This window comes from Erinaceus europaeus, chromosome 11 (assembly GCF_950295315.1).
Source record: "Erinaceus europaeus chromosome 11, mEriEur2.1, whole genome shotgun sequence".
Classification (NCBI taxonomy): Eukaryota; Metazoa; Chordata; class Mammalia; order Eulipotyphla; family Erinaceidae; genus Erinaceus; species Erinaceus europaeus.
Window position 1 is genome coordinate 71,100,950 of NC_080172.1, and position 19,004 is coordinate 71,119,953.

General features: G+C 47.2%; 8 non-coding genes across 8 annotated transcripts; 2 read left to right on the plus strand and 6 right to left on the minus strand.

Moving 5' to 3' along the window:
- Positions 1 to 2,361: 2,361 nt before the first annotated feature.
- TRNAQ-CUG (transfer RNA glutamine (anticodon CUG)) lies at positions 2,362 to 2,433 on the plus strand. Its single transcript has one exon. It is a non-coding gene; the product is annotated as a tRNA-Gln (tRNA).
- Positions 2,434 to 4,808: 2,375 nt separating this feature from the next.
- On the minus strand, positions 4,809 to 4,880 carry TRNAE-UUC (transfer RNA glutamic acid (anticodon UUC)). The gene has a single exon. It is a non-coding gene; the product is annotated as a tRNA-Glu (tRNA).
- Positions 4,881 to 9,203: 4,323 nt separating this feature from the next.
- On the minus strand, positions 9,204 to 9,275 carry TRNAH-GUG (transfer RNA histidin (anticodon GUG)). Its single transcript has one exon. It is a non-coding gene; the product is annotated as a tRNA-His (tRNA).
- A 480-nt stretch (positions 9,276 to 9,755) lies between these two features.
- Positions 9,756 to 9,829, plus strand: TRNAN-GUU (transfer RNA asparagine (anticodon GUU)). The gene has a single exon. It is a non-coding gene; the product is annotated as a tRNA-Asn (tRNA).
- Positions 9,830 to 11,870: 2,041 nt separating this feature from the next.
- Positions 11,871 to 11,942, minus strand: TRNAE-CUC (transfer RNA glutamic acid (anticodon CUC)). The gene has a single exon. It is a non-coding gene; the product is annotated as a tRNA-Glu (tRNA).
- A 741-nt stretch (positions 11,943 to 12,683) lies between these two features.
- TRNAV-CAC (transfer RNA valine (anticodon CAC)) lies at positions 12,684 to 12,756 on the minus strand. Its single transcript has one exon. It is a non-coding gene; the product is annotated as a tRNA-Val (tRNA).
- Positions 12,757 to 17,257: 4,501 nt separating this feature from the next.
- Positions 17,258 to 17,329, minus strand: TRNAQ-CUG (transfer RNA glutamine (anticodon CUG)). The gene has a single exon. It is a non-coding gene; the product is annotated as a tRNA-Gln (tRNA).
- Positions 17,330 to 18,263: 934 nt separating this feature from the next.
- On the minus strand, positions 18,264 to 18,427 carry LOC132541495 (U1 spliceosomal RNA). The gene has a single exon (XR_009552660.1). It is a non-coding gene; the product is annotated as a U1 spliceosomal RNA (small nuclear RNA).
- Between the last annotated feature and the right edge of the window lie 577 nt (positions 18,428 to 19,004).

Below are 19,004 nucleotides of genomic sequence, written 5' to 3' on the forward strand. Positions count from 1 at the left end.
CCTGTCCAGATATCCTCTTTCTCTCTCTCTCTCTCTCTCCACCTCCTTTCTTTCAGATTTATTTTGTCTATTACAACTGAGAGAGGAGAGAGCTTTACATGAGATAGAGGAAGAGAAAGCAGAGCACCACAGGCCACACGCAGTCAGTGCGGGTATTAAATTAGGCACCCCTGTGTCGCAACGCCCATCTTCCTGCCTGCTGGAGAGCAGAAAAACAGAGGGGTGGGCGGGGGGGGGGGGGGGGGGGAAGAAGGGGAACCGCGGGCATTTGCCACGACCAACACCGGAGTGGGGGAGACCTTCCTCGAGGTCTTCTTGTGTTATCTGACCAGACAGGCCTGGGGCTTCTCTTCTGTACATTTGGGCTTCCTACAGGTGTTTAGATAGTTAACTCTTTCTTAGCCTTAACACACACTTTTAAAATGTATTTATTTATTTATTTTTAAATATTTATTTATTTATACCCTTTTGTTGCCCTTGTTGGTTTATTGTTGTAGTTATTATTGATGTTGTTGTGGTTGGATAGATAGGACAGAATGAAATGGAGAGGGGAGGGGAAGGCAGAGGGGGAGAGAAAGACAGATACCTGCACACCTGCTTCACTGCCTGTGAAGCAACTCCCCTGCAGGTGGGGAGCTGGGGGCTCCAACCAGGCTCTGCTGGGAGCCAGCCCCCCACACAGTTACTAAGATATGTCCTGAAGGGGAGGAGAGTGGGTGTTGAAGAAATGAAGTGAGTGACACATCAGCTGCTTTAAGTGCTGGAGAGAAGTGTCTCTGCTGTCTCTCTGCAGAGCTTTATTTAAATACTTTTTCCCTGGATACAGCTGACATCCTGTATAATTGTTTTCATTAACATCAAGGATCCTGTTGACATCATTTAAGAAAAACTATTATTATTAACAATAAAAATAACTCCAGACATTATTATCATAATAGACAAATATCTCCTTGAAAGTTTCTTTGGTCTTGAGACGGCCTACCCTGCCCTAGGTTTTGACCATCTGTGTGACCTTGGTATGGCCAAAATAACTTCAGACATTATTCCCTTTGTTTCAACTGTCTATGTTGGGTAGCATATCTTTTCTGGAGCTCAGTCTAACAGCTTTTCTTCTTTATTTTGTTTTATTTTTTATATTTATTGATTTTCCCTTTTGTTGCCCTTGTTGTTTTTCATTGTTGTTGTGGTTATTATTGTTGTTATTGATGTCATTATTGTTGGATAGGACAGAGAGAAAAATGAGAGAGTAGGGGAAGACAGAGGGGGAAAGACAGACACATGCAGAACTGCTTCACCACCTGTGAAGCGATTCCCCTGCATGTGGGGAGGCTGCTTCCTCCCCAGAGAAGGAATCTGTCATCACCAGTGTCTACTGAAATCAAAGGCCCTGATGAAAGTGAAAAAGGGAAAAGATGGTTAAGCGCACATGGCGCAAAGCACAAGGACCAGCATAAGGATCCAGGTTCAGGCCCAGCTCCCCACCTGCAGGGGAGTCGCTTCGCAAGTGGTGAAGCAGGTCTGCATGTGTCTACCTTTCTCTCTCCCTCTCTGTCTCCCCTCTTCTCTCAGTTTCTCTCTGTCCTATCCAACAATGATGACATCATCAACAACAATAATAGCTACAACAATAAAACAACAAGAGCAACAAAAGGGAATAAATAAATATTTAAAAAAAGGAAGTGAAAAGACTTGGTTACTAGGTAATCAAGGTTAGGACCTCAATCAGGGAACCGTCAGATTGTGCTTGTAGAGAGCTGCTTTCAGGCTCACAAGTTTGTGTTAGCTATAGATGTGTTTACAGAGCACTATCCATGCACAAAGGAAACAATGAATCCATTAGGCCAAAAAGTTTGGACTTTGGAGCCTCAGGCATGAGAGTCTCTTTGCATAACCATTATGCTCTCTACCCTTGCCCCAAGACACTTTTTCTTTAGACAGGCTTTCCTCACTAGGGTTTGCACAAAAGATCTACAGATGTCCATGCTCTCTGGGCAGAGGAGGAGTGGTGCTGAGAAATGTTATCCCTTAGTCCTGATCCTACAGTAAGTGTGCAGGACACACAAAGGACACATGCACCGCACATCTATGCTGCCATCTGTTGCTGGCTGCAACTCTTGTATGTGTGGTCTGTTAGGTCTAGGAGGGAGCTGGTACAGTTGCAGAAAGGGAACTAATCCCCTTAGACCAGTGTCCTTTCCCAGTGTCCTTAAACACTTAGCATGACTTTGTATCTCTATATTATTTTACTGATGACGAATCAATTGAATCCTAAGCAATATCTTAGATTCCAGGTAGAAAATACACTAGATAGGAATGCATCGCTCACCACTACTAGACAAGTAATGGAGCTATGTTCAGAGGGGTTCCATGGTGTAATGGTTAGCACTCTGGACTCTGAATCCAGCGATCCGAGTTCAAGTCTCGGTGGGACCTTGTTTAGCTGAAACACAGCAGGTTTTTAGAGATTCATCTCCTCTTGATCCAGTATCCAGTTACAGGAAGGAAGTTGCAATCTTACCCACCCCCCAGTTTTGTTTATTCCCACCCCTCCCACATCTTTGAATTGCTGCCACCTCAGGACTAAGGCTTCCAGAAACCTATTGCTCCGAGTAGTTGGACTCACAGGACATTGGACTGATTCCAAGAGTGGTTGAAACACACACACACACACACACACACACACACACACACACACACACACAACCTCACAGTCCTTGCAGCTCTGCCCATCAGTCAAAAGGCCCACCAGTCATTGGCCCATTTGGTTGAAAGGCAGAGATTGAGCCCATGAACCCCAAGAGTAGGAGGTGCTCTCCTGAGGCAGGCCTGTTACCTGGTGAGTCTGAGGAAGGGCTCTCTAGAGTACAAGTCTGGCTGGGGCTTACAGTGACTGGCAGCTTCCTAGTCGTTGTATGGAGGGTTGGCAAGCTAAATTGGAAGTATTTTTCTGTTGTCGTTCTAATGATCATTCTTAGTCTCAACTGCAGTATATTCTAGTCTTGCGTAGTCCGAATTTCCAGAAATTTGACCTCTCAGAATTCTCCTTTGGTCCCAAGTCCAGCCAAGAAGAGAAATACAGGCCATTGAATATATATATATATATATATATATATATATATATATATATATATATATATATATTCCTTCACCATTTGGACCCTTGAATAAGTTCTAGCTTATGTATAGTCCTTGAATAAGTTCTAGCTTATATATAGTCCGAAAACTACATATAAGCAAAAGTGATGTTACCTAGTACTTTCGAGGAGGGACTGTCTTAAATTACATCTTAAACATTTTTTTTTTCTTTACAAGAGCACTACTCAGCTTTGGTTTATGGGACTGAACCTAAAACTTCGAATTATTTAATGTCTTAGGTTTTGACACTAGTAGTCCTACAGCGACAACTTAACAACAAAGAACATTTCTGACTGGGCAATGAGGAGTCCCTCCTTCTACACTGTATCTAAACTGCAGCCTCCCCTCTATGGAGTAACTTTTTGCAGCCGGCGACACAGCAACCAACTCCTCCTTGGGGGGAAGTCTCCGCTGAGCCTGCGAGTGTGAATATTTGCACCTAAGGCCACTGTCCCACGGCTACCCGCAGCCTTTGTGTGGAGGACCCCAGGGACCCGAAGCGCCGCGAGGTCAGCATCACAAGCTGGGCGTTGGGCTGGGAGCTGGGCCGGGTCTCGCTGTGGAGCCGGACGCAGGGGAGGCGGGCCCTGCAGGAGCGCCCGAGCTGCGGGGGAGGCGAGTGGCGAGCAGCCCGCGGCGAAGAGGCCCAGGGGCTCCGAGGGGCCTCTCGCAGAGCCGACACAGGCCCCCGGGTCGCTCCGAGCCACGTCTACTACCCGACGTGCCAACTTCCTCAGCCACTTCGGCCTCGAGAAGTGGCTTCGCAGAGCGTTCCTCGGGGACCCAGCGGAGTTCCTGTCTCTGTCCCTGTCGTGTCCCTGTGTAGCAGCAGGCGGCAGCCTGTACATGACACCTTTAATAAGGGAAAGCCGCCGATTGCTGCAGGAGGGAGCTGCTGAGAGTTGTTTTAGGTCTCTTGTTCGGTCCTCTGAAGTTTTTCTGATTTCAGGGGCCTGAGGCTGTGGTTGTTAGAGAGACTAGGGGTGAACAAATGTCACGTACAAATCTGTGGAGATCTGTGGCTCCCAAGAAGCTCAGTGATACTCTGGACTTTTCTCTTTGTCTTTAAAATGTAAAATGGGGTTAAGCACAGGTGGCGCAAAGCGCAAGGACCGGCGTAAGGATCCGGTTCGAGCCCCCGGCTCTCCACCTGCAGGGGAGTCGCTTCACAGGCAGTGAAGCTGGTCTGCAGGTGTCTGTCTTTCTCTCCCCCTCTCTGTCTTCCCCTCCTCTCTCCACTTCTCTCTGTCTTATCCAACAACAACGACATCAATAATAACTACAACAATAAAACAACACGAGCAACAAATGGAAATAAATAAACAAATATTAAAGAAATCTAAAAAAAAAAAGTGCACTATCCGTGGAATATTTTTTTAATGTAAAATGGATTAATTTTCTTACACTGTGATTCTACATTTTCATTGTTAAGTGACGGCGAAACTACAAAGGGACTACTGACGTTACTATCACGACTATACTCGTTTGTTAAACAGGGTTGGGAGCCTGAAGTTGTAGTGAATACTTTCTAAGTTGTAATACATACAGGAGTAAACGTGAGCAAAACGCATATCGGCCTGAGAAATTTGCTGACTTGTGTGGTTGGTTTATTTACTTTCCTCCTTCTAGAGTAAGTGAAGATAAGTTATGAGGGAAGCTAGCTAGGTAAAAGCTTCCCTGACCGGGAATCGAACCCGGGCCGCGGCGGTGAAAGCGCCGAATCCTAGCCACTAGACCACCAGGGAGACCTTGCAAAGCGGCCTTTCTCTCTGTCTAACGGGACTGCGCCTGCACCGACATCCTAAGGGCCGGCGGGCTGGCAGTGGCGGCAGTCCCCCCGTGGTCTCCAAATCGGTGCAAAAGGCCATTCTGTTCCGCCCCCACTTGCTTCAAAAAACAGCCTGTGGCCACTCACTAGCCTCCTCCAGGCCGCCGGCTCCGAGGGCCGCCCGGGAGAGGCGCCTTTGGGTGGCGGCGGCGGCGAGGAGAGGTACAGACTAAGACCCGGGACCCCAACTACATAAAGGACTCGGGGCTGAGGAACCCACACCGCGTGGCAGGAGCCCCCTCTCCACCAAGACTCCCGGCCCGGAGCTGGACCCGGATCCTGCAGTCTCCCATCGCGACTGACGCCAGCGCCCCCTTCAGGACGCTCAGGCCCAAATCTTGGGTTCCTCCGAGGAGGCGGGGGTGTCCCTCCTTCCCCACCTGCCCACCTGCCAACCTGCCATGCCAGCAAGCCACTCCTCACGTCCGGTTGCTCAGGTGTGTGGACGTGGCTCGGCGCCAGGGTTTTCACCCTCTGCAGGGTGGTGGCTTTGGGTCAGGTTATTTATTCTCCTGTTCTCCACTGGGAGGGCTTCTCCTTGGTGGGCAGGACGTCTAACCACCATCTGGCAGCAATGGCTTAGGACTTTATGTGACGTCACTTGCTTGGGTGGAGAAGTGGCCACCAGGCCCAAATCAACCCCCTATTGAAAACTCTTGGAGTGCACAGCTCTCGGGTTTTGGTCACTGAACTGTGGTAGAAGGATCTCACCACAGCTCCCGTAGATCCACTCAGCTCTCTCTTTCTCTTTGATGACTGTGGCTCAACTAGACCTTAGGGTCTGGGACCATGTATAGGAGCTCCTGAGATTACCGAGAGTTGAGCCTTTCATTAGTTTGGTTTTATAACAACAACAACAAAAATAACAATAAAACAAACTTCAAGTGGGGTAGGTAGCATAATGCTTATGCAGAGAGACACTCTTGCCTGAGGTTCCAAAGTCTCAGATTCAATCCCCTGACACCACCATAAACCAGAGCTGTACAGTGCTCTAGTGAAAATCAAAATAATAATAATAATTTTAAAATTTAAATAAAATAAATAAATAAATAAAAAGTTTCTTTTGAGTGTGACTATAAGAACCAGCCAGGTGGAAGGCAGTATTCTCTTGGCACGGCTCCTTCTTCTGCAAGTTCATTTCATCTGGAGAGAGTCTTCAAAGGGCATTTTATTTGGCCTCCCATTAAATCCTGATGAGCAGGTATGCATTGCCTTCCACAGAAAGAATGAAGCTTAATTGTGGTGTGAGCCAAAGCATCCATATCCACTCCTTCCCTCTTCAATGCAGCCTTCTCAATGCAGCCTTCAGGGCCCTCTGTGGTCCCACCCACCCAAAGTTACTTCCCAGATGAGCCAGAGCTCCAGAGAAGCCCTTTGCCTCTGGCCTAGGAGAAACCAGCTGCATAGCCTCCCTTTCCCAAGACTTCTGATGAGAGTAAGAGAGTGGTGATCGTTCTCTTATAGGATAGGTTGAGATTTCAAAGAAAAGAGAAGAACATGTTAATAAGATGTCAGTATCTCTAATATCCTGAAATCCAACCTGCTCTGGAACCAGCTTGGAAAAAGAAGTTTGTTTTTGTTTTTCTTTTAAAGTCTGCATCATTATATATATATATATATATATATACACATACACATACACATACACATACACATACACATATACATATACATATACATATACATATATATATTTACTTGTTTATTCCCTTTTGTTGCCCTTGTTGTTTGATTGTTGTAGTTATTCTTATTGTCATTGTTGTTGGATAGGACAGAGAGAAATGGAGAGAGGAGGGGAAGACAGAGAAGGGGAGAGAAAGACAGATACCTGCAGACCTGCTTCAGCACCTGTGAAGGGACTCCCCTGCAGGTGGGGAGCCGGGGGCTTGAACTGGGATCCTTATGGTGGTCCTTGTGCTTTGCACCATGTGCACTTAACCAGCTGGGAAAAGGAACATTTATGTACCACTTCATTTCTCATCAGGAAACAGGGATTTAAGCCATCACCGTGACACTATTATTTACCTAGTACAAGCACATTTTCAAAGACACAGAACATAGAATGGAAACCACAATGCAGGATAACTGTCCTTGCTGCAGAGAAATTATTCTAGGAAACTGCTTGCCTGTTTAAGTGAAAAACAGACCCATAGATCAGAGCACTGGTCAGCTCTGGCTTATGGTGATACTGTGGATTAAATCTGAGACTTCAGAGCTTCAGGCATAAGACTCTTTCACATAACCATTATGCTATCTCCCCAGACCCCAGAATTTCTGTCAAAGTTAAGATGGCACTTGCCCCCTGCCTAGGCATCTCTAGCATTTGATGTACAATGAAGCAGAAACAATGAAACAGAACAAAACAGTTGGTGCAGGAGTGTTCAAAAGTGTTTATTTTCACACAGTCCATAGCTAGCTGAGATGCTTCCCATGTTGTAGTGGCACCCATGAGCAGCATGACCAACGGCTTATCATTGCAGCATCATGGATGGATCTCAGAAGCATGATATTCACTGAAAAAACAGAGTCCACCGGCTGGGAGGTAACACAATAGATAAAAGCATTGGACACAAACGTATTAGGTTCAGAGCTTGTTCCCCAACATTGCAAATAGTACAGTGGTGCTCTGGTTCTCTCTCTCATAAATAAACAAATCTGGATAATAATAATAAAAAAAATGTCTGAGCTGGGGAGATAGCATAATGGTTATGCAAAGTCCCAGGTTCAATGCACCATGAATCATCATAAACCAGAGCTGAGCACTGCTTTGGTCTCTTTCTGTATCTCTCTCACTAAAATAAAAGAAATTAAATATATTCTTTAACAGAAAATTCAGATGCTCCTGACAGATGTGGACCATTGTGCTTTTCACTCTGTTGTGACCTCTCTCCATCCTTTTCCCTTTTCTCATCTTCTGGCATCTGCACCCTCATTGAGTGACTTCAAAAAAGAGGTTAAATTCCATAGCCTGAAGCCCAAGGACCAGTGTAAGGATCCCAGTTTGAGCCCCCAGCTTCCCACCTGCAGGGGCTCTCTTCACAAGTGGTGAAGCAGGTCTGTAGGTGTCTGTTTTTCTCTCCCCTTTTACGTTTTTCCCTCCTCTCTCGATTTCTCTCTGTCCTCTCCAACAACAACATCAATGGCAACAATAGCAATAAAAACAACAACAAGAGCAACAAAATGGGAAAGAATGGCTTCCAGCAACAGTGGATTTGTAGTGTTGGCACTGAGTCCCAGTGATTACCCTGGAGGCAAAAAACAAAAGTCAAACTCATCTGCCCAGACAGTTGTCACAATAGTTGTGTCCTAATAAGGGGGAGGAGGACACTGTCTGGAAAGGGGCTCTAAGAACCTTGCTGGGCTTGTGACAGTTTTCTGTTACAAGGTCTCATGTGTATGACATTTGTGAAAAGGCAAGCCACTGAGCTTTAAAGATGTGTGTGTGTGTGTGTGTGTGTGTGTGTGTGTGTGATTTAGCAATTGTATACTTTTTTCTTTTTTATGCCCCACCCCACAAATACATACTTTCAAAAATTTGCACACATATTTTTGTTTGAAAAAAAAAATGTGCATTTGGGAGTCGGGCAGTAGTGCAGCAGGTTAAGCTCACATGGAATAAAGTGCAAGGACTGGAGTAAGGATCCCAGGTTGAGCCCAAGGGTCCCCACCTGCAGGAGAGTCGCTTCACAAGCAGTGAAGCAGATCTCAGGTGTCTATCTTTCTCTCCCCCTCTCTGCCTTCCCCTCCTCTCTCCATTTCCCTCTGTCCTATCCCACAACGACGACAACAATAATAACTACAACAATAAAACAACAAGGACAACAAAAGGGAATGAATAAATAGATGTATTTTTTAAACTGTGTGTTTTCTCCTCTGTAAAGTATGCTTCAGTAGCATCCTGTTAGCATAAAAAACTGGGGTACAAGCTGAGGTCAGCCCATTTGATCTGTGTTGAGAGCGTGCTTTGAATTTCTTCGTAAGGTTTTGAACTTAATCGTAAGATTCTAAAAAAAGCTGGTTGTCTTCGTGTATCTATGCCCCTAACGCTCTGATGATACTTGAAACATTGTAGCAGAAAAAAAAGGACACACATAGACATTGTGCTAACTAGTAGCTGTGACTTTGGGGGTGTATTTTCTGGTTTACCTGAGGGCTGCTGCGTTTTCTTCCTCAGCAGGACTGAGGATGGTATCTCTAACCCTCAAGATAGGGTAGTGTAAAAGAACAGGCAACTCATAAATGCCGTGACTCGGATTCGAACCGAGGTTGCTGCGGCCACAACGCAGAGTACTAACCACTATACGATCACGGCAAGCCATGCTGCCTGTGAGTACAGACGTCATGGTTCTTTCCTTCTGACGTGACTTCTTTCCAGCCGCCGCCCAGCTTTGTCCCTGGAGTGTGCGGACGGACTTTTATATTATGTTTTTCACTCTTTCGCGTTCTCGACCCTACCGACACCCTTCCTCCACTCTCAGCCCCGACTACAGATTACAGACTACCCACTGCTCATCGAGTGCCGGGTATCTGGCCCGGCGTCTGCGCTGGTCTACCGAGAGGACTAGCGCTCGTGGGCCCCGTCTCCCCGGTTTTTCTCCGGCCGCTCGGTCTTGTCCTTCTCCCCAGGCGGACCGCGCTCTTTCCCGCTCCCCTCGGCCGAGCGCGCCGCTTGGACCCCCAAGCATTTGCTTCGCGTGGTTGGGCACCAGCTCGCGGTACTGGGACCAAGTGCTCCGCCCGGCGTTGAGTAAATGCTCACTCTCAAGACTGACTGCAACGTACATCTCCGTGAGTCTCTGTGGCGCAATCGGTTAGCGCGTTCGGCTGTTAACCGAAAGGTTGGTGGTTCGAGCCCACCCAGGGACGTCAGTGGCTTTTAGTTCTTCAGGATAAATTCTGCAGCGTGAAACAAAAAATTGTTAAGAGCTAAGAATCATCATGTGATCGTTCAAATGTCTTTTCTCCACCCTCCCCTTTCCTGTGCTGTGTTCTGAATTGTTTGTACAATTCTTTAAAGAAAGATTACTGCCTAAGAACACTTTTTTTAAAAAAAAAGTTTTATTTATTTATTTATTTATTTATGAGAAACATAGAAGGAGAGAAAGAGCCAGACATCACTCTGGTACATGTGCTGCCCGGGATTGAACTGAGGACCTATGCTTGAGAGTCTGATGCTTTGTTCACTGTACCACCTCTCGGACCAACGTACTTTTCTTTTTTACTTTGGCCTATTTAGATGTTTCAAATTAAGTGTGCTCTATGGTTGTATACTTACAACTTGGGCTAATCAATTACAACTTGAGGTAATCAATTCTGCATACCTTTTTATACACAGGAGAGAGTCCGGGAAGGTCACTTAAATTACTTAATCTTCCTGTGTGTACTCTCTTCCTCTGTTTGCTTTGGAGACTTTCCCACCCAAAGGATTTGGATGATTTCATTCTAATGTGACTAGGTATGCTTTTCTCCTGCTCTTGTACTGGTGTATATTGGTTCTTTGTATTTAGTGGGTTTAGAGTTTTCCTTATAAGTGGAATACTTTTTATAGCTGGGCCTCCCCACCCCCTTCAGTTTGTTCAGGTAGGAGCGCAATGACAAACAGCTGCCACCAGGTGGTGTCTGCCACCTGTTGCCTTGTGGGTGACCCTGGAGGCTGCTCTTCTTTCTCACTGAAGTGTTCCCTTTATACCTGACCACTTGCAGGCCTCAGTCTTAGGCTCTAGACAGGTACATAGGTGCTTTTGGACAGTCCCAGGTACTGTGGCTGGTGTCCCCACTGGCTAGGTCATCATGCTGTGTTGGTATGCTTAAAAAACCCCTTCTGTTTCATTAGTTTAATCCCCCCTGCTTAACACCGTATTCTATTTACATAACCTCTGTTAACAAGCACCACCTTCCCTCCAGGGCATTGGTGGTTTAGTGGTAGAATTCTCACCTTCTCCACCCCCTCTCCTTGTCATACCCTGATTTTCACCAGTCACTTTTCTCTCCACCCTCTCTGCGTCGCATCCTGTTCCCACCCTACTGGGCTAGTATATTTATAAGGACAAGATTGTAGTTTTTAGTTTAGCTTAGCTTGGCTTAGATTGTGCTGCGTCCTGCATGAATAAAGAGATACTGTGTACAACCCAGCCATGAGTCCCGGGTCGTCTGTTACCCGCCTGTGAAGCCAGCCCGTTGAAAACAACACTGCTGAATAAGGAGTGTGTGACTAAGGCCTTGGGCAGGGCCAAGTTCAATCTGTTGCCTCCCAGAATCTGAACACCTCCAATTAGTAGGCCCTCAAGTTGAATGTGTATGAATTTGAGGATGTGGTGGCTAAAAAGAACCTCATTGCATGTGGCAGTATGAGTGAAATACATCCATAGTGGAGTCGCTAGAGGAAGGACAGGCCCTGTGCTCAGGAGTGTCAAGATCCATGCAGGGCAGAGAGAGGCAGACAGGAGCCAAGGGCTCAACTGTGCTCTGTTATCCAAGGTGAGTGCTTCTAGAGCTCAGGCTGCCCCAGGACTCCCACCACACACAAAGCCATGGGAAGTGTGGATGGTGGCCTGCACTGGGAAGATGACAATCCTAGTATTCCTACAAGCACAGGAGGAGTTTTATCTGCACTGTCAGGTGGATAAAACAGGGTTGGGGACATGAAGGGAGGGGGCGAGGCAAAGATCAGGTGCCACTGTGACCTGAGCAAAGGAGGCTGGAAGTTGCCTTCCTATGATTGGTCGATTGATACACATGGAGACAGTGTGCAACTTGGTGGAGCTGAGCAGTGCTCCTGCAAAAAGAAAAGAAAAAAAAAAAAAGTGGTGTGGGAAAACGCTAAGTAATTTAAAGGTTGTATGGTCTCCTAGGTGTTAATTATGCGGTGTGGCTACGGAGGGCAGATGACAGGGAATTCTAAAACGGATTCCCTGACCGGGAATCGAACCCGGGCCGCGGCGGTGAGAGCGCCGAATCCTAACCACTAGACCACCAGGGAGAGCGCACGTAAAAACTTCTCCCGTCCCTGACAAGCTTCAAGAGTGACCCTACGTAGAACCCGGAGCAGGAGGGAGCCGAGCGACCCGGCCCAGCGCTTCCTGCCGGCTCCCCGCTGCGGGGCACCCCATCGTCACCTCCATCCCAGGGCAGCGCGGTGGTCCCCGCCCGAACACGGGGAGTGGCCCGGGGCCCTCTGGCACCTCCCGCTCTGGCGGCCGAGAAGGACGCGCCGTGTCTGCAACCCGAGCTCCGCAGCAGTCGCGTCCGCTGGGCGCGCAGAGGGCGAGGGACCCGGTTAGCTGCGCGGGTGTGAACGCGCTGGGGTGCGGGGACAGAGGCCCGGGGACCTCCAAGGGGAGCAGCGCACCCGCGCCCGGCACTGGTTCGCGCCCCAGCTGAGAGCAGCGGGGTTTTCCCTTGTCCCTGGAGGCCGAGTGCCGGCGCCCAGTGCGGGTTACCGGGAAGCGCGGCGTGGAGGGAGAAGGCCTCGGTGGGGCAGGAGAGGCTGCAGCTTTGCGGCGGGAACAGAGTGCGGGGAACTTGTTCCTCCCGGAACTGGCGGTGGGGCTCAGGGTGAGCGGCGCCCCCGCCGGGTGAATCGGGGTCCCAGCGTCTGTGGTGACACCACAGGCCGCTGGAGGAGCTCCGCTCCCCCCATCTGCCCCCAGCCGAGGTCCCATGGGCGAGGTTTCGTTTTGTCCTGAGTGAGGTCATTTCCCACGGGGGCAAAAGTGTAACTTGTTTCCGCCCGGTTTCGAACCGGGGACCTTTCGCGTGTGAGGCGAACGTGATAACCACTACACTACGGAAACCCTGCTGGTAGGTGACATAACAGTGACCCCTGGAGGATTTACTCAAGCGGTCCTTGAATCTTACCACTATTGTTTTTGCTCACCAACATTTATCTTATACTCTTTCCTTTTTTCTTTTTCTCTTTCTCCATCTCTCTCTCTCTCTCTCTCTCTCTCTCTCTTCTCCCCCACCCCCGTCAACTAATGAACAGCCCCCCCATATGACACAGAAATCCTACCTTAGGTTTGCCCAACCCCATCCCACACCCCCATAGTAGGACTCTTGACACTCTTTGTCTTGGGTATCCTCCGTCCATCCAGTGCTCCTCCTTGGAAACTAAGCGGCCCTTGCTTGGGAAAGCGGTGTAGGCGGTGTAGACATTGAATTATCGCACGGCCCCCCTTTTGGGTCCATCCCTGCGCCGCACTGAATCCGGTCCAGATATCCTCTCCCTCTCCCTCCCTTTCTCCCCACCTCCTTTCTTTCAGATTTATTTTGTCTCTTACAACTGAGAGAGGAGAGAACGTTACATGAGATAGAGGAAGAGAAACCAGAGCACCACACGCCCCACGCCGTGCGCGGATTAAATTAGGCACCCCCGTGTCGCAGCGCCCACGTTCGTGCCCGCTGGCGAGCAGCAAAGGGGGTGGGGGGGGGCGGGGAGGAAGCCGACCAACACCGGAGTGGGGGAGACCTTCCTGGAGGTCTTGTGTTATCTGGCCAGACAGGCCTCGGGCTTCTCTTCTATATATTTGGGCTTCCTGTTACAGGTGTTTAGTTAGTTAACTCTTTCTTTGCCTTAACACATACTTTTAAATTTTATTTATTTATTTTAAAATATTTATTTATTTATACCCTTTTGTTGCCCTTGTTGTTTTATTGTTGTAGTTATTATCGTTGTTGTAGTTGTTGGACAGGACAGAGAGCAATGGTGAGAGGAGGGAAAGACGGAGAAGGGAAGAGAAAGACAGACACACCTGTAGACCTGCTTCACCGCCTGTGAAGAGACACCCCTGCAGGTGGGGAGCCGGGAGCTAGAACCCGGATCCTTATGCCAGGCTTTGCACCACCTGCGCTTAACCCGGTGTGCTACCTACCGCCCGATTCCCTAAAATCTGTTTATTTATGTATTCATTTTATTTTTTAAGAGATTTTATTTACTTATCCATGAGAAAGAGAGTGACATCACACTGGTACATGTGGAGCCAGGGACTGAACTCAGGGCCTCATGCTTGAGCTTGAGAGTTCACTGCTATATCCACTGTGCCACATCCCGGAACACTTAAAATATACTTATTTATGAAAGAGAGAGAGAGAGAGAGAGCAAGAACCAGAGCATCATTCTGGCACATGTGATGCTGAGGACCACACCTTGGATCTCATGCCCAAGAGTCCAACACAACAGTCATTGTGTCACCTCCTGGGCCACTGCATTTATTTTATTTTACCAAATGCACTGCCCTGCTCTGGTTTATGGTGGTGCTGGAGATTGAATGTGGGACCTTGGAGCCTCAGGCTTGAAAGTGTTTTTTTCATAATCATTATGCGGTCTCCCCAGTCCTCACCTATATTTAAATATAATGTAATATACAAACAATATACATACCATGTGAATAATAACATATGTATGTAGGTTTTCAAACTAAGAATTGTCTTTTTAAAGAATTTTTAAATTTTCACTTTTATTTATTTATTTATTTTTAAAGATTTTTATTTATTTATTAATGAGAAAGATAGGAGGAGAGAGAAAGAACCAGACATCAGTCTGGCACATGTGCTGCCGGGGATCGAACTCAGGACCTCATGCTTGAGAGTCCAAAGCCTTATTGCAGTGCCACCTGCCGGGCCACACTTTAATTTATTTTATTACTTTTAATTATTTATTTATTTGTTTATTTTCCCATTTGTTGCCCTTGTTGCTTGCTTTATTGTTGTGGTTATTTTTGTTGTTGTTAGATAGGACAGAGAGAGATGGAGAGAGGAGGGGAAGACAGAGAGGGGGAGAGAAAGACACCTGCAGACCTGCTTCACTGCTTATGAAGCCACTTCCCTGCAGGTGGGAGAGCCAGGGGCTCGAACCGGGATCCTTAAGCCTTTCCTTGTGCTTTGTGCCACATGCGCTTAAGCAGCTGCGCTACCATTGACTCCCTCATTTTTATTTCTTAACCAGAGCACTGCTCAACTCTGGTTTATGATGGTGTGGAGGATTGGACCTGTGGCTTTGGAACCTCAGGCAAGAGAGTCTCTTTGCATAACCATTATGCTATCTACTTCCACCCTTATGTATTTATTTTACCAGAGCAATGCTCAACTCTGGTTTATGGTAGTGCAGGGGATTGAACCTGGGAGTTAGGAGCCTCAGGCATGAGAGTCTCTTTGCATAACCATTCTGCTATGTACCCCTACCCAAACAAAGAATTTTCAGAGATGATTATTTTACTTCCTGCTTGTGCACCGACAGAATACTCCATGGATTTTGTGTCTAAGATGGGAGCTACCCAGCGGCAGAGGTAGTGATGATGCTTGCTCAGTGCTTCCTCCCCAGAGAAGGAATCTGTCATCACCAGTGTCTACTGAAATCAAAGGCCCCTGATGAAAGTGAAAAGATGGTTTTAAGCGCACATGGCCATGCAAAGCACAAGGACCAACATAAGGATTCTGGTTGGAGCCCCCGGCTCCCCGCCTGCAGGGAGTCGCTTCACAAGTGGCGAAGCAGGTCTGCATGTGTCTATCTTTCTCTCTCCCTCTCTGTCTCTCCTCCTCTCTCAGTTTCTCTCTGTCCTATCCAGCAACGACGACGACATCAACAACAACAATAATAGCTACAACAATAAAACAACAAGAGCAACAAAAGGGAATAAATATATATTTTAAAAAAGAAAGTGAAAAGACTTGGTTACTAGGTAATCAAGGTTAGGACCTCAATCAGGGAACCATCAGATTGTGCTTGTAGAGAGCTGCTTTCAGGCTCACAAGTTTGTGTTAGTTATAGAGGTGTTTACAGAGCACTATCCATGCACAAAGGAAACAATGAATCCATTAGGCCAAAAACGTTTGGACTTTGGAGCCTCAGGCATGAGAGTCTCTTTGCATAACCATCATGCTCTCTACCCCTGCCCCAAGACATTTCTAATTTTTTTTTTTTTTAAATTACTTTTAATTTACTTATTGGATAGGGACAGCCAGAAAGCGAGAAGGAAGGGGGTGATGGGGAGGAGAGACAGAGAGACACCTGCAGCCCTGCTTCACTACTAGTGAAGCTTTCCCTCTGCAGGTGGAGACAGGGGCTCGAACCCGGCTCCTTGCGCGCTGCAACATGTGCGCTTAGACAGGTGCACTACCGACCTGCCCCTGACATTCTTTCTTTAGACAGGCTTTCCTCACTAGGGTTTGCACATCAGATCTATAGATGTCCATGCTCTCTGGGCAGAGGAGGAGTGGTGCTGAAAAATGTCAGCCCTTAGTCCTGATCCTACAGTAAGTGTGCAGGACACATGCACCACACATCTATGCTGCCATCTGTTGCTGGCTGCAACTCTTGTATATGTGATCTGTTAGGTCTGGGAGGGAGTTGGTATAGTTGCAGAAAGGGAACTAATTCCCTTAGACCAGTGTCCTTTCACACTTAGCATGACATTGTATCTCTGTATTATTTTATTGATTACGAATCAAGTGAATCCTAGGCAATATCTTAGATTCCAGGTAGAAAATACATTAGATAGGAATGATTATTTTTAGATTATTATGATTATTTTAGATTATTTTAGTTTGGGACTATATATAAGCTAGAACTTATTCAAGGACTATACATAAGCTGGAACTTATTCAAGGGCCCAATTGGTAAAGGACCAGAGAGTGAAAAAAAAAAAAATATATATATATATATATTTATATATATAGTCAACGGCCTGTATTTCTCTTCTTGACTGGACTTGGGACCAAAGGAGATTTCTGGGAGGTCAAATTTCTGGAAATTCGGACTACGCAAGACTAGAATATACTGCAGTTGAGACTAAGAATGATCATTAGAACGACAACAGAAAAATACTTCCAATTTAGCTTGCCAACCCTCCATACAACGACTAGGAAGCTGCCAGTCACTGTAAGCCCCAGCCAGACTTGTACTCCAGAGAGCCCTTCCTCGGACTCACCAGGTAACCCGCCTGCCTCAGGAGAGCACCTCCTGCTCTTGGGGTTCATGAGCTCAATCTCTGCCTTTCAACCAAATGGGCCAATGACTGGTGGGCCTTTTGACTGATGGGCAGAGCTGCAAGGACTGTGAGGTTGTGTGTGTGTGTTTCAACCACTCTTGGAATCAGTCCAATGTTCCTGTGAGTCCAACTACTCGGAGCAATAGGTTTCTGAAAGCCTTAGTCCTGAGGTGGCAGCAATTCAAAGAGGTGGGAGGGGCGGGAATAAACAAAACTGGGGGGTGGGTAAGATTGCAACTTGCTTCCTGTAACCGGATACTGGATCAAGAGGAGAGAAATCTCTAAAAACCTGCTGTGTTTCAGCTAAATAAGGTCCCACCGAGATTTGAACTCGGATCGCTGGATTCAGAGTCCAGAGTGCTAACCATTACACCATGGAACCCCTCTGAACATAGCTCCATTACTTGTCTAGTAGTGGTGAGCGATGCATTCCTATCTAGTGTATTTTCTACCTGGAATCTAAGATTTTGCTTAGGATTCAATTGATTCGTCATCAGTAAAATAATATAGAGATACAAAGTCATGCTAAGTGTTTAAGGACACTGGGAAAGGACACTGGTCTAAGGGGATTAGTTCCCTTTCTGCAACTGTACCAGCTCCCTCCTAGACCTAACAGACCACACATACAAGAGTTGCAGCCAGCAACAGATGGCAGCATAGATGTGCGGTGCATGTGTCCTTTGTGTGTCCTGCACACTTACTGTAGGATCAGGACTAAGGGATAACATTTCTCAGCACCACTACTCCTCTGCCCAGAGAGCATGGACATCTGTAGATCTTTTGTGCAAACCCTAGTGAGGAAAGCCTATCTAAAGAAACAATGTCCTGGCCAGGGGTAAAGAGCAAGCATCATCACTACCTCTGCTGCTGGGTAGCTCCCATCTTAAACACAGAATCCATAATCTTAAAACACAAAATCCATGGGCGTATTCTGCCAAAGTACCAGCAAGAAGTAAGATAAAAAACCATTTTTTTCCTACACACCTTTGGTTTAGGGCACTGAACCTAAAACGACGGAGTCACAGCCCTGAGAGTCTCTTTTCCTAACCATGTCCATCTAGGCCTAGGCCCCCGCCCGCCCCGGTGGGATATAAAGATCCTGCCTGAATGAGAAGACATTTCCTTTCGCTTCCAGTAGCTGCCAAGAAAGAAATACCACCTTATATTGCAATATACAAGTTAAAAACAGGTCTTCCGAGAGAGGAAAGAGAATAGATGCAACGACTTTGCCACTGTCTTATGTGATGCCACCAGAAAAGGACAGAACGACAAATATACAGCTAGGGTACTGTGTCCTGACTTTCAAACTCCACTACCAGGGGAGAGCGCGAACGCAGTCCCCCACTACCACAAATTATGCAGTCGAGTTTCCCACATTTGGGGAAATCGCAGGGGTCAGCACATCCGGAGTGCAATGGATAAGCCTCGCCCTGGGAAAACCACCTTCGTGATCATGGTATCTCCCCTGCCAGGTAAGTATGAGTTGCTCGCCCGCAGCCCCTCCACAGCCTCACGCGACATACACTGTAAACTCACGCTCACTTTACCAAACACACTCGCAGCCTCCACACAACTCCCACACACCGAGGACGCTCGTCTGCAAACAACCGGCCTGCACTCGCTCACAAAAGCACCCGCGACCACGCCGCCCTTCATCCGCACAACAACAACCATCAGCCCCTGCGCGCCCTCCCTCATCTGCATAGACGCGCCTGCTGTCTGCGCCCTTAGGAATCGTAGCCCTGCCTTTCACTCCGTGCAACACCCCCCTTTGCTCCCGGAGTGATGTCGCACTCTCTCTTTTCCACCTTCATTATTAGAGCTGCCTATGTATGTTAGGCAGGCCTCTACTGTTGCTGTCGAAAGGTGCTGCATATGTAGATTGCTGATCTAGTATAGTGCCTCTGCACAGGGCCTCTGAGGCAGAAGAGCTTTAGGTTCAAACCCCATTCTCACCAGAAAACAGAGATCCCCCTCTCTGGGGAAAAAAAAAAAAAAGTGCTGTCAAAAATTTAGGGATTGTTTTGTTGTTTGTTTTAGTCATAGTCTAACATTTT